General features: G+C 36.0%; 2 long non-coding RNA genes across 2 annotated transcripts; both read left to right on the forward strand.

Annotated features, from left to right (window-relative positions):
• Positions 1–145: 145 nt before the first annotated feature.
• Positions 146–6,095, forward strand: LOC105818783. Its single transcript, XR_001137922.1, has 5 exons — positions 146–197; positions 3,492–3,536; positions 3,626–3,707; positions 3,808–3,900; positions 6,038–6,095. It is a non-coding gene; the product is annotated as an uncharacterized LOC105818783 (long non-coding RNA).
• A 993-nt stretch (positions 6,096–7,088) lies between these two features.
• Positions 7,089–13,634, forward strand: LOC105818785. Its single transcript, XR_001137924.1, has 3 exons — positions 7,089–7,111; positions 10,496–10,575; positions 13,482–13,634. It is a non-coding gene; the product is annotated as an uncharacterized LOC105818785 (long non-coding RNA).
• The last annotated feature ends 1,504 nt before the right edge of the window (positions 13,635–15,138 follow it).

The raw sequence follows: 15,138 nt of genomic DNA on the forward strand, positions 1-15,138 counted from the left end.
ACAAAAAAAGGAGCTATTTCTTGTAATTATCCCCACGTAAAGCTACAGTATTTTGTTTTAAATACAGATTTTGTGCCAAACACATCTGATGATGAGCGAAGATATAAAATAGGCAATCAGGCCAGTATTGGAATGTTTAATTTAAACAAGTTATTACAAGCTCTAAACCCATTACTGGATCCTAGGCAAAAGCAACTGTGAGTAAATCCCAAATCTACTAATAAAAGTTGCATGAAAATATTTTTTGTATAACAAAAATTTTTTGAAAAGTAGGAAACCAACATTTTAAAAACCATCTTATTATTTAGTCCTTACTAATGAAGGCATTTCAAACTATATATTTTTTCTAGTACAATTTGTGCTTTTTTGCATGGTTTTTGCAGTAAAGTTTTTTTTATTTATTACTTTTTAGATATTATGAAATCTGTTTATTTCCTGTTTGAGCCAAGAGTTATTTATCACTGTATTTCTTAATTCCCAAGTATTCAGAATTATTTTGTCTGTATTTTTAGGATCAGAGAATGTGTTTGGTAAAATCTCTGCTATTCAAAATGTGTTAAGCTTTCTTTGTGACCCAACACAGAACATTTTTGGATATGTTTGATGATCGTACATAAAAATATATACTCTGTAGTCAGAGGTTTTAATACGTCAAGTTGAGTGTATTGCTGTATTAATATTATTCAAATCCTTTATGGCTCTATTTATTTTTTATCTGTTAGATAAGTTTGATTCTTAAGAGATGTGTATTAAAATCTCTTGCTTTAATTGTATTTTTATCAAGCTATTTTTTCAAATTGAAATTTACATATTTTGCTATGTGTTACTACTGGTACATATAGGTTTTTCACTTATATTTTCTTCAAAAAAAGTACTGTTTATCCTAACAATGGTCACCTTTATTCTGATTCATGCTTTTAACACTCAGTTTCAACTTATCTGACATTAATATTGCCATTCATGCTTTCTTTTTGTTGGGTTTACTTTGAATCTCACTTTATTTTCTACCTTTCTTTTTCTACCTATCTTTATTTGTTTTAAAGTGTGTTTCTTGTAAAAACAAACAAAATATATAGCCGGTTTTAATTTAATGTGATGCTTTCTGTCCTAATAGACATATGTAACCTGTTCACATTTATTATAACAATTGATATGTTTTATTTATTCCTTCTATCTTACATTGTACTTCATCTTTATTTGACTATTGGTTTTCCCCCCCTTTCCTTATCTCTTTCTGATTTGAGCTATCCATTCATCTCCCCACCCCCTTTGATTTGGAAGCTCAACTGAAAAAAAGGTTTTGTATTCCGCTGGTTGTTGCCTTGTTTTTTCTGCCACTCTTTCTACTGCTACATGAAAACAAGTTTCCATATATTTTCTCTCACTAAGATCCTGTTTGCCCATTGCGACCCCTTCATCCAACAAGATGAGACTTTAGACTGTTTTTATGGTTTACATCTAGTAACCTAGCTGCTAGATTTTGCTAAGATAGTTTAGTATTTTGAACTTCAGATGATTAGGTTTTCCCTTGTAGTGTGTCTCTTCTGTTTTAAGCGTCTTTGGCTTCAGCACTCCCCCCCACCCTCCTTAGAGTCATTTCACCATTCTTTTTTCATGGTTCCATCTTAAAGTCGCTGTCTTGATTACTTTCTTAAGTGCTTCACTCAAATGGGGTATATAGGTGATATGTTCTCCAAATTCTGGCATCACCATTAGTACAGGTGTTTTTATTTTACTGTGACAGGTGATTGATATATAGGGTGTCAGAGTATGGATTCAATTGTGTGCAATGGTCTATTATCGTGTCTGTTAATCTGCAGACCTGAGCCGTATTCTGCAGACTGGCTTATATCAGTAATAAGCTGAGGTTTTAATCTCCATCTATCTACTGTATGGCCTCTCATTCTGAATTTACGCTGAAGAGTAAATGGAACATGGTTGCCTTTTTTTAAACAACAGAGTAAACAATAAATAGACAAATCTGCAATTTTATAATTGCTCAAATTGAAATATATTTATGTTTATGAATAAGTATGAATGATAATCTGAGTACATTAATAATTATATAAAATGTTAAGTATTTATTGATTCAACCACCAGACATTGAGCTCTTTGAGGGCAGGGACCACATTTTAAACATTTCTGTGTCTCCAATGTGATGATCAAATATATTTCTCTTCCCTCCCTCCCTATCCCCCTGCCCCCTACCCCCAATCTAAAATTTACCCTGTTTCTAGTACAACAAGATCCCAGATGCAAGGCAAGGCATATAGTGATTTTATTAATCCCAGGTAGCAAAAATATTACTTCAATAAAAATAAAAGGCTTGTATTCCATCTATAGTTTCCTTAGTTTAATTTAAAAATATATTGGTAATACCGTCACATCGTTCAAAATCAGAGCGATATAAAATGATATTCATTAAGGAATCTTGCTCCCACCCTTCTCTCCGTCAAGTTTATACCCATTTTGCCCTGCAGAGTTTATTCATTCTACAAATATTTATTGATAGTAGTTAGATGCTCAGTATGTGCCAGACACTGCTGAGTGCTAAGGGGACAGCAATGAAAAAAAAAAAAAGGAAAAAAAATTGTGCCCTTTTGGTGCTTACTTCTGGTGGGAGACACAGTCCATAAACAAAACAAGCTATCTAGTGTATTACAAAATAAGTACCACAGAGGAAAATAAAGCAGGAGGTAGGGAGCCCAGGGAGGGAGGAGTTTGGAGTTTTAAAAGAATGGTCAGCAAAGACCTCACGTGAGCAAAGGCTTGAAGGAGCTGCAGGAGGAAGCCACGCAGTTATCTGGGGTAAGAATGCTACCTGTAAGGAGCAGCCTGTGAAAGGCCGTGAGGGGCAGTGTGCGTGGTGCATTTAGGAACAGCAAGGAGGACAGCATGGCTGCAGCAGAATAAACCAGGGGCACGTTAGAGAAGATGAGGTCAGACAGGTAAAGGAAGTGGACTTCAGAATGTGTTCAGCTCTTGTGTAACCAAAAACACATTTAAGAACGTTGAGAGATAGATAATTTGTTTAAAGATGGGTTTAAGGTTAACTCTGTAATTTTTATATTTTTATGAAATGTTTCATTATTTTTCATACTTTTAGACAAATAAAATATCATATTGGATAAGGTATATATTTACAATGCATTATTTTGAGTCTAAGATGATTTCTAAAATACACCAAAAGCCCCATTTATGTAACTCTCTTGGTATCATAGGGACATAGCAACATGTATCCTATAAGCTAATTGTTTATAGTGACATTGCGGGGGTGACATGATTTGACCTGTACTGTATCCAAATCTTTGAGACAATAAATTTATATTGACAGTTTTCTCTGAGATAGGATACATAATTAAACTACTAAACCAGGATCAGTAGCATGTAATCTCCATGTTATTTTGTATATAAGAAGGTTCACTTTTTTCTTATGAAATGTAATTCAAGAACATTCACAGTTTAACTGTCCTTCCTTTCTTTCCTCCTAGTGCTGCTCAGATTCTTCAGGGGTACCCTGTTCTTTATTACACAAGGTTTGTCATTTTTGAATACAGATATTAAAGCATCCTGGTTGGTTAGTGAGAATTTTAATAACAAATGGAATCAACACTTCTCCTTTTAGATTTCGAACATTGTTCAAAGCCAAGTTGGGATTACTTGGAGAAAGGGAAGGTGATGATGATTTAATTGCATTTCTCTTGCATGTGAGTTTATCATTTCATCCTTTTTTTCTGATTAACATTTTATTTATTATACGGCGTATTTTTGATTATTGGGATTGATAAATATAATTACTTTCTTTAGCTCATGGAAAAGACAGAAGCTGATTTTACAATGACGTTTCGGCAGCTTAGCGAGATCACTCAAAGCCAGTTACTGGAGCCCAGCATTCCTCAGGTATTAATTTGTGACATTTGGCTTTTCTTAATTCAGTTTTCTTTAATAGGTCCATCGATATATAATTTACATATCATAAAATTTTACTTGTTTTAAGTGTACAATTCTGTGATTTTTAACAATTAATAGATTTGTGCAGTTGTCACAATTCCATTTTAGAACAGTTCCATCATTCGAAAAAGATCCCTGTGCCCATCTGCAGTCAATTCCTGTTTCTGCTTTCAAACCCAACCAATTTCTAATCCACCTTCTGTCTCTAAAAGTTTTTACTTTCTAGATACTTCCTACAAATAGAATCATGTAATATGCGGTCTTTTGCATCTGGCTTCTTCACTTAGCACGTTTGAGGTTCATCTATGTTGTAATCTATATCAGTAGTTCTTTCCTCTTTATTACTGAGTCGTCCATTGTATGGAGATACCACATTTTGCTTATCCATTTACCTTTTGATAGACATTTGGGTTGTTTCCATTTTTTGGCTGTTATGAACAAATGCTGCTGTGAACATTCATGAACAAGTTTTTCTGTGGTCATATGTTTTTATTTCTCTAGGGTAGATACTAGGATTGTTTAGTAAATGTATGTTTAACTTTTTAACTAACTGCCAAACTGTTTCCAAAGGGGCTACTACACTTAATTCAGATTTAAGAATACATGTTGCCTTTTTATTTCAATGCTAATACATTGCATTTGTGGAATAATATGCGTATTACCAGAAAACTCCTACTTAGTGTAGAGTTTTAGAAACAGATCAATTTTAAGGTCTACGTCTTTTAGATTGCTTGTAGATTGCTTTTATTATTTTTAAGATTAAAACCCAGTTTTATTTTAAAGCATTACGGGATACAAATAGTTTTGGTATTTTGGTTACATTAATCACTTTCATAATGCTTGAGTCATGGTTATAGGAGTACCCATCACCCAGATAGTGTTTATTGTACTCATCAGGTACGTTTTTGCCCATCCCCTCCTCCCCGCTTCCCCCACGTTGATTTCTGTTGAGTTTTACTTCCCTCTGTGCACATGTATGCTCATTGGTTAGTTCCAGTTTAATAGTGAGTACATGTGGCATTTGTTTTTCCATTCTTTAGATACTTCATTTAGGATAATGGTCTCCAGGTCTGTCCAAATTGCTGCAAAAGGCATTAATTCGTCCTTTTTTATGGCTGAGTAGTACTCCATAGTATATGTATACCACATTTTGTTAATCCACTCATGAATTGATGAGCACTTGTGTTGTTTCCACCTCTTTGCAATTGTGAATTGTGCTGCTATAAACACTCTAGTGCAGATGTACAATTTCCCATCTTCCCTATGTATGGTGACTTTTGGGACACCCTGTATATTTCTTTTTAAGAGGGAAAAGTTTATTAAAGATGGTTTCACACCTGAATTTTACCACACCTACAAAGAAGAACTGGTGCCTATCCTGCAGAAATTATTCCACAACATCGAGAAGGATGGACTCCTCCCCAACACGTTTTATGAAGCCAACATAACTCTGATACCAAAACCAAGAAAGGATGCATCAAAAAAAGAAAACTACAGATCAATATCCCTTATGAATATAGATGCAAAATTTCTCAACAAAATTCTAGCTAACCGAATTCAGGTGCTTATTAAGAAGATAATCCACCATGACCAAGTGGGCTTCATCCCAGAGATGCAAGGATGGTTCAACATACGCAAATCTATAAATGTAATTCACCACATAAGCAGAAGCAAAAGCATAAATATTTATTAAATAAATTAACAGGCAACTAAATAAAATGCAATTGCAAATTAAGTTTTTAAAAGTAAATTATGCATTAAGGGAGTTCCCTATGTAATTGAAGCCTTTTGATAACGTAAGTATTCATCATATAATCTCTGTTTATAAGAATTTTGTGTATATTCGTTATTTCATTTAAATCATGCCATTACATGGATTTCTATGAATTCTAATTTTGGAGTTGAATGATATATAAGGAAAAAGAAAATATTCCTTTTTTTACTACTTCTACTTGAAATAGCATTCTTTATAGAAATCTAGAGAAGTTACTATTAAAGAACATAAACAATTTAAAGGAACATGAAGTTAAAATAAACTGAACAAGTATTAACATAATAAGCAATATATTATTGTATTTTCATTTAGCAATTCTGGGCACTGAAGACAGTTTCAAAGCACACACTCTTTCCTGCCTGGGTGTCCCAGTACCTTTTGAGACTGAAGAGGTAAAGTCATCTAATCACCTCCAAAAACGCATGTGATGTATTATTTTATCATTGTCCACCTGTCGGGTTCCCCTCTTCCTTTCCATCGTGTAGCATTTCCTTTTCACTCCTGGGCCCTTTGCTGTAGCTGAGATGTCTACACCTCATCCATGCAGAGAGCACTCATGTGTTCACCTCAGCTGTGATAACACAGCTTGGCGGTTTCTAGAGCCCAAGCCCTGACACTCCGGAGGGGAGTGCCTTAGGCTTTCCGCCAGCGTCTCTTGTCACATATTATGCAATTATAAGAAGTCACTTTGTCGTATAACTCACAATGAATTAAAAGCACCCAATATGAAAGAGAAATCAAGTTGAAAATTGCCCAGTTTGTTGTCCCAGCTACTTGGGAGGCTGAGGCGGGAGGATCGCTTGAGCCCAGGAGTTGGAGGCTGCAGTGAGCTGTGCACTCCACCCTGGGTGACAGAGAGAGACCCTGTGTCTTAACAGAAAAAAAAAAAAAAAGACAGTGTGAGTTGTAGGTAGTGGCAGCTGAAGGGAGAAGGAAGAGGTAGGAAAACCCCAGGATGCACAGGAACAAATCGCCCTTCGTAGTTTAATGGCAGCTGAGGGCTATTTATAAAGGGGACCTTGAGTAAACAAGAAAAAGTTAAATTATTTTCAGAAAACTATGTTTAAGTTTAGATTTCTTTTCAGACAAAAAGATTTTTTAATTGATTAAAATAAAAGAAAGTTTGGTATTTCCTAAAACAACTAAACAAGTAGTATTTTATATTAATACATTGTTTAATTAAACTCAGTATTTTCTATCTTCCTTTCAAACACTGATTCAATGTGATTGTGGAATTTTTTTCTCATTATTTGTCTTATGAAATAATTCCCTTCTATTTGAAACAAAGATATAATTTGGGGAGATAGTGGTTAATTTTGTTCTTTGTTTTATTCATTTTTAGTAACAAGAATGACTCAGATTCTGAAAGAAGAAAAAGAATGACAAGTAAGTAATCCTTTTGATTTTCTCTATGTTAAGGATTATCACATAAAAGCAGTGACGTAAGGGGACTGAGTTGTTTGTTTTATTTTGTTTTTGTTTTTTTTTTTTTTTTTGAGACAGAGTCTTGCTCTGTTGCCCGGACTAGAGTGCCATGGTGTCAGCCTAGCTCACAGCAACCTCAAACACCTGGGCTCAAGCAATCCTCCTGCCTCAGCCTCCCGAGTAGCTGGGACTATAGGCATGTGCCACCATGCCTGGCTAATTTTTTATATATATCTTTTTAGTTGTCCAGATCATTTCTTTCTAATTTTTTAGTAGAGACGGGGTCTCGCTCTTGCTCAGGCTGGTCTCGAGCTGGTCCTGACCTTGGGCGATCCACCTGCCTCGGCCTCCCAGAGTGCTAGGATTACAGGTGTGAGCTACCGCGCCCGGCCTTATTTTGTTTTTAACTAGAATAATTCTAGGAGAGTATGTATTGGTTGAGTTGAAGTGTCATGTATGGGCTTCTTTAACTTCAGCAGGTGACTTAACGTAAAATATGATATTTAACAGTTTTGCTTTCAATAAGTTTGCACACTAACGTTAAAATAATACTGTCTTAAAAGATGGTGGAGAGACAAGGAAGGTGGTTTGGGATGTGGTGGAAAGAATATGGATTTTGTAATCTGGCAGATGAATCTTGTCTCTGCTACTTTTTGGCTGTAGGATCCGAAAGATACTTATCTCTCCAGGTTTCAAGGTCCTTAGCTGTGGTAAATGGGGACTATTTTGCAGGGATGTTATAACGATTAGCAATAATGTGTATAAAGTATCTTGTTGTAGTGCCTGGGCCATAATACACATCCAGTAAATGATAGCTATAAAAATAAATCACTTTTATGTATTAATTTTCAATTTACCATGTGACTTCACATTTGATTTGGAGGAGAAGAAACTGGAAGGTTTTTTTGCAATGCAGGTTCTAGCAAGATCAAGGAAGTTAAGACAGAAGGACCTAAGTGCTCCTGCCTTAGGACTTGTATAGAGAGCTAGTGTGTGTCATCGGGGTGGCTGATTGACATCCATGAAGTAAGGATGGTGCTAACGTTCCGTGTTAGCTTAGGGAATGCGATTGCTTTGTGAACTCAGGACATTACTATAGAGATAAAAGCAAGTTTAGTTCTTACAATGAAGTGACGATCTTTTTGGGGTTCAGCATGGATTCAATTGCCAGCCACTTATGCCCATTGGGGCAGTCATACGGAACTCCCAGGCCAGCTCAGGACATGCACCGTCTCAGCAGTTCAGAGAAAGAAGAAAATGGTGGGAGAAGTTGTCGTGGCAGCCTCTAGTATTCGGATTTGCTTGGTTATGACAGGAGGGATGAGATGGTAAAATGGAAGAAATTTAGTGAGCTCAAGTTTTATTATTTTAGAGAAATAATAAATGCTGAACAATGTGCTCTCAAAGAAGGGAAAACATCAAGTTTCCACAAAGAGCAGTGGTGTCAAAAGAGTTCATAATGACAGTTCATTTATTTTGAAAGGTATACTTCCATCTATTATTATATATTTAATTGATCTGTAAGTGGAAATATATAAGAAATTGGTTGCGTAAATTTATGTAACAGTGTGTACTCGGGATGTGGAGTTAAAGAATTATACAGACATGAAGAAATAAACATCTGACTCTAATTCATCTTTGTGGCAAAGATTTATTCAGCAAACAGACTAAGCCCCAATTATGCGCCTTTGTGCATAGTCACAGTGTTTAAAGCTGAAGCCACAAAGATGAATTAGAGTCATGCCCTTAAATAGCCTATAATCTAGTCAATCAGTGATGATGAAATTATCTGGAAGTTTGCTTGGACTTTTGGTTAGATATAATCCTGAAAGTTCCAAACCAGATAACAACGTAAAGAATTAGATAACTCTTTAAAGAATCTTATATCCAGATCTATAATATGCTGATTTTCAAAAACTTTGTATATTTATAATTTGATCCAAAGTACTTCTCCTTGTAGCTGTAATTCCTTATGTATTTTAACGGTATAAAGTGTGTCAAATTTGTCAGACTTTTAACTGATGACTCTGTTCTCTGTCTAAGCTGAGTGCTTCTACGATTTCCTTTGCATGTTAGTGACCCTTTTGTGTAAAGATTGCATATATATTTTTTGTATGTGTGTTTTTATTTTCAAGGAGTTCTGTATGAATTTTTTAAATTTGAAAAATGCAAACTTGTAGAAAGAATAAAAAAAGATCCCTCATATTTCCTGTCACAGAATCACAATTACTGTTCACTTTTTGAAAACCTCTAATCTCCCTTTTTCTGTCTATTGATTAGGAGAAAATGTAGTCATAATTATGCTGTGGTATAATTTTAGATCTTTTTTTTCCACTAAAAATAAATTAAGCATTTTTTCTTACTACTTCATTGTTTATAATGCAACATTTTTGAGGACTGCGTAATATTTCTTGCAAAGTATATGTAATGTTTGACTCAACCATTCTATTATTAAGTATTTGAGTTGTTTCTGGTTTTCCCTTAATATAAATAATGCTTTTTATGTTTCAATTTGTTTCCTTAGACTATATTCCAGGAGAAATAGAATTGCTGGATCTCAGGCAATTACATTTTTAGATTATCTCTCATGTTGGCAGGTCTTTAATACCAAGTTCAAATGGAATATTCGAGTAATTTGGAAACCGCAGTTGAGAATCACGGGTGATTTCTGCAGTCCTTTCAGAATTTCTCTTACAATGGCAGTGGCATCTTCCCTCCCTGACCAGTTGATAAATTATTTTGGAAAAGGCTCATCTCAAGTGAAGATATAGTTCCTGGAATTTTTCTATGTGCCATTATTATAAGACTTTTTTAATATGAAAAAAAATGCATGGTTACTGTCAACAGTACAAATTTATAAAGGGTTTTGCCTGTGTACGACCTTTCCTGTTTGCTCTCAGGCAACATCAGCATTAAGCAGTCCCCCTGAGTCTGACCTTACTTCTGTGCTTGAAAATGTTATAATAAAAGCAACTGTTTTCCTTTCTCCCTTCCACTTAGGCTACAGGGCCTAATTAAGATGCATTGACTTCTCCATGCCTAGTGAACTGAAAATGGTGGAAAAACCAAATTAGTGATGAAACACTGAAAAGAAAAACAAAATACAATATTGATCATAATGCTCAAAAACAGTTTTTTCTGTACCGTAAGATAATAAATGCTGTACCTTGTTTATAAATAATTAAAATTGATACTGATAATGTCTTCTCTTTTGAGCCTTCTGGCAAAGTTCTTAAAGGTTATCAGATTCGGTGGTGATTTCATATGGCCTGTGTCAACTTAATTTATTGTTGTTTTTTATAATTTATTTACTGTTTCAAGATGTGCTTTCCCCCCTTGTTTAAGCTGTTAACCCGAGGTATGTGCTGAAGAACTGGATGGCAGAATCCGCAGTGCAGAAGGCAGAACAGAATGATTTCTCAGAGGTGAGGTGGCTGACTTTTCTGAGTTTACTTTTATTAATTTAAAATCTATCATATTTTAAACACACTTATTTTGTTTGCAGATGTGCTAAACCGTACCATTGTGAACACCAACTTCACAGATTTCTCCCTGCTTGGGTGCCCTTATTTTGTTTATTAGCTGAATTATTTTAGCATATTTTCTATTTATTCTTTCACTTATTTAAATGTTTAAATATTCATTTTATGATGCACACATATATACATTATTTGAACTTCTGAGGGTGTGATTCTGTTGTTTATTGTTTGTGTTGTGAAATTTTGGATATTACTCTCTAAAATCCAGCGAAACCTGATTTGAGAGTGTATCTCTCCAGATGGAATTAGCATTTGTTTTACCAGGTATCTTTGGCACTACCTGGCTCCACTTTAAATTAATCTTGACAGCAATGAAGATGAATAAACTAGAGCTACATGCATAAGCATAGATGAATCTCACATACAATGTTAAGCAAAACAAGCATGTGGCAAAGGAATTCATATGGTATGTTACCACTTAAATATATTAACAATATAAAAACATGCAAAATCCTGTCAATATCATGCAATATGGCATCCACCATATTGGAAGTATTTTATTTCTGAAGTTGAATGGTAGATACATAGGAGTTCATTACATTATTCTGCATAGCTTCTCTGCCTCAAATATTTCATAATTAAATTGCTTAAAAATGTATCACACGTCATGTATTTTTAGAACAGGAATGGCCCTGGCTGTCATGCTGCCACTCTCCTGTCCTGTGCTGGGAGCAGACATTATTGGTGATGGTGGCCCTCTCTCTCTGTAAAACCAGTCAGCCTCAGGATCATTCTCATCACAGCACACCGTGTGGTCGCTGCCCATGGTCAGAGTTGGCACAAGACAGAAACTTTTTGCTGTTTCTAATTGCAACTTGCATTAACATTTTTTTCAGTAGTTTAATTAGCCTGACAATTCTAGGTTTTCATTTCAGAAAAAAAATATTTTAAAATATAATCTTTTTATGGTATTAAAGGAGAAACAAAGGGAAGGGAGGTAACTCAGCATTTATAGTTAGATAAATTTGTCTAAGTTGGGGGAACTAAACAGTATTTAATAAGTTGTTTTGTTGGCCTGTTTTTCTTTCCTTCCCGATCTTTCGTTCCTTCCCTGTTTCCTTCCCATCCCCAAAATTATATTTGAGTAATGACGCAGTGTGCATTGGGCAGGGTGGGAAGAGGTGGGAGGAGGTGTTTTCTTGGGTTCAAGTAAACATTTGGATTCACATGACCGTCACAGACATGCACCTGAGAGAGACACGGGACTGGGACGTACTTACCAACAGCTGACACCAGGTTCCTCGTGTGCGGGAGTTCTTGCAGCGGTCCACGCCCGCAGGAAGGCACAGCCACACGGCTCAGGCGCAAGGATGTGACAGCCACGCTGGGAAGCTGCAGGGGCAGCCCTGGCTTAGAAGCTTCCTGCGCCACAGAAACCAGTGTCTCACACCAACTCCGTAGGCATAATTTTCAACATCCTCCAAAGAGACGTGCCTTATGCCAAGACTCACCACACTTAGGAAAGCCTGAAGCATCCTATCAGGTCTTGGCAGTTCTCCCGGTCCAGAAGCTGTTTGTCCTTCACAGGCAACGCTGTGTGGGTATACAGTGGCCGTACCACTTTATCGGGTTACCAGGGAACAGGCCTAGAAAGTTAACTGAAGGTCAAATTCTCATGTGGGAGAGGAAAAAGATTTTGTCAAACGTTATGCTTGCATTTCTTGACACATACAACTAGTGTTTACTTTCTTTCACCAAACATTTCTTGAGAATCCATTCAACGCAAGGTGCTGTGGAGAATTGTAAAAATCTGTTCAAGGAGCCCTTAAACTGGCAGGTGAGAGTGATGGATATACACCTAACTTCAGTAAAAGGATATGTATAGAAACTACCAGGGAGAAGTTTCAAGAGGGGCTCTAAGAGCATTATATTTATAATGAAGCAGTCTTTACATTTAAAATATTAGTGATAAAATAAAGTACTCTTTTTGATCTCTGGGCTTTACTTAGTATAGGTAATCATCTACTTTTTTCTATCAGAACCAGGCATTTCCTTCATAATACCCAAAGCAATAACAAAACTACTGAAAATATGTATTTTGGTCTTAAATTTATTCTTGAAAGTGTGCTCTTTGGTGCCTCAGTTTATTACCATAGGGCAAAATTCCAAATGAGGAAGCAGCGTGAGCTCAAATTCATGCCCTTGATTTGGAAAGATTGCAAGTTATTAACATCCTTTAATTTTGTAAATATTTTAGAAAATTATCATTCTTTTAATGCTGTGAAAACCTTAAAATTACTAGGATATATTTGTATTCTTCATGATAGTGTACATACTCACTCTCTTAGTTTAATACAAAAGTAGTACTTAAGGAACTTTCTGTGAAATAATAGAAATCTAAGTACCAACTATAGTTGAGGTTTTAGTAAGAAAAATAGAAACATTTTCAAACAAACTTAAAATTTACCTTGCCTTTTTAGAAACTTAAAAATTAGGCCAGGCACGGTGGCTCACGCCTATAATCCTAGCACTCTGGGAGTCTGAGGCAGGAGGATTGCTAGAGGTTAGGAGTTGGAGACCAGCCTGAAAAAGGGCGAGACCCCCTCTCTACTGAACATAGAAAATGAGCAGGGCATTGTGGTGTGTGCCTATAGTCACCGCTATTCCAGGAGCTGAGGCAGGAGGATCACTGGAGCCCAGGAGTTTGAGGTTGCTGTGAGCTATGATGACACCACTGCACTCTACCCAGGGGGACAGAGCGAGACGCTGTCTCGAAAAAAATAAAATAAAAATAAATTAATGAGGGTCCTAAGTAAGAAAACCTAAATTTACCTATTTAAATTATTTACTAGGTCCATCTTCTACAGCAAGTTCTTCGGCATCCTTTCCAGAAGCATTCTGCAGCCGAGAAAGCAGGTTACGCTTCACCTACTCCTTCTTGGGCTAAAGATCTCAGAGTTAGTTGCTCATCTTAATTTGGGAAAAATAATTTAAGGAATACTTCTATCATTGAACTCATCATAGAATAATCTATTTAATACATTCTTGATCATCCACATTTTGATGACAGTCTTACATTTGATAATAATGATTATATATATATATATTTTCTAGCCAAATAAATTGGAACTTATTCTTTGAAACATCTTCGTGATTATTTTTGTTCTAATCAATAAGTTTAATGAAATAATAAAGTGTTTTCAATAAATCACATGAGTTTTTCTCCGTGACTAAGAAATCTTATGACAGTTATAATCAAAATAGACTCGTAAATATTCATCTAGCACTTACTATGTACTCAGCACTTGGGGATACATCAATAAGTATTTAGTTTTATTGTACTCCTAGAGGGGTTTTCTAGTATGAATTTTTAAACTTACCGAAGTAGGGAAAATTTTAGTAGTTTAATGAATCCAATTTACTATTTAATGGGCTTATTAATTATCAATACATGGCCAGTCTTGCTTTATCTACACTTCCACACACTTCCCCCATATTCCTAGTTATTGTTTCAATTGAGGTATAATTTGCATATCTCCAATTATTTTTAGGAAAATGCAGACATTGTTTCATTTCCTCTGCAAGTATTTCTGTATGCGTCTCCAAACACCAATGACTTAAAACACACACAGACCCATGATACTACAGGACCTTAAGACAAACTAGCAACTCAAAATGGAAAGCCTGGTGGCTCTCCTTGGTTCCCAGGACAAGCCACCAGGGTTTAGGCATACGTTTTTTTTCTTGGTCTGAGTTGAACTGGTTGTGAAGCTCAGGTGTCAGGATTAAGCAGGTGTCTGTAAAATTATTTTGCTCCTGTACTAAATCCTTGCAGGCAGAGAGGTGTTTCAGGGGCTTCCCTAAACCTTCACACAATCTCCTGGCTTAAATGTCCTACTTGGATTAGCACCAAGGAGATTGAAGGGGAACAGTGAACAGAAATCGTTCTCTCCCACCCACAGGTAACCTTTGCAAACCTAGGCACAAAGGTTATCTTTTCTGGCAAAGAACTTTCTGCCTGCTCTTGGGTCAAAGTTTCCTTGAGTTGGTGTTCTGAGAACAAAGGTGCCTTTTGTCAACACTGACTTGCAGGGAGGCACCAATTAGAAGCTTTGTTCCCTCTGGCGTAACAGGTAGAGGCAGTAGGAGGCAGTGTGGTGGGCAGGACGCAGGACAATGGGTCTGTAATCTTAGTTTACCTTTTCCTAACTGTGCGAAAGTTGGCTGGTTCATCTGGTATAAAATGGGCCCCATAATCCCCATTATTACCTGTGTCTCAGGTTGTGATGACATTAATGAGATAAATATGTAATTGGGTTCTGAAAAGTAAAATCAAGATGCATACGCTATTGGTAGAAACCAGAACACCGCATTTGGCTAATGTCTAACGGGGCACAGCCCTTCCTCTGCCAACAGTGGAATAGATAATAATGGTTTATATTTGTATAATGTAACTTCCCCAGAAATTTCAGGCAGCTGAATTGAATCCCTCTGTTTTTAGTGATAATT

This window comes from Propithecus coquereli, unplaced genomic scaffold (assembly GCF_000956105.1).
Source record: "Propithecus coquereli isolate 6110/MARCELLA unplaced genomic scaffold, Pcoq_1.0 Scaffold45, whole genome shotgun sequence".
In the NCBI taxonomy this organism is placed as follows: domain Eukaryota; kingdom Metazoa; phylum Chordata; class Mammalia; order Primates; family Indriidae; genus Propithecus; species Propithecus coquereli.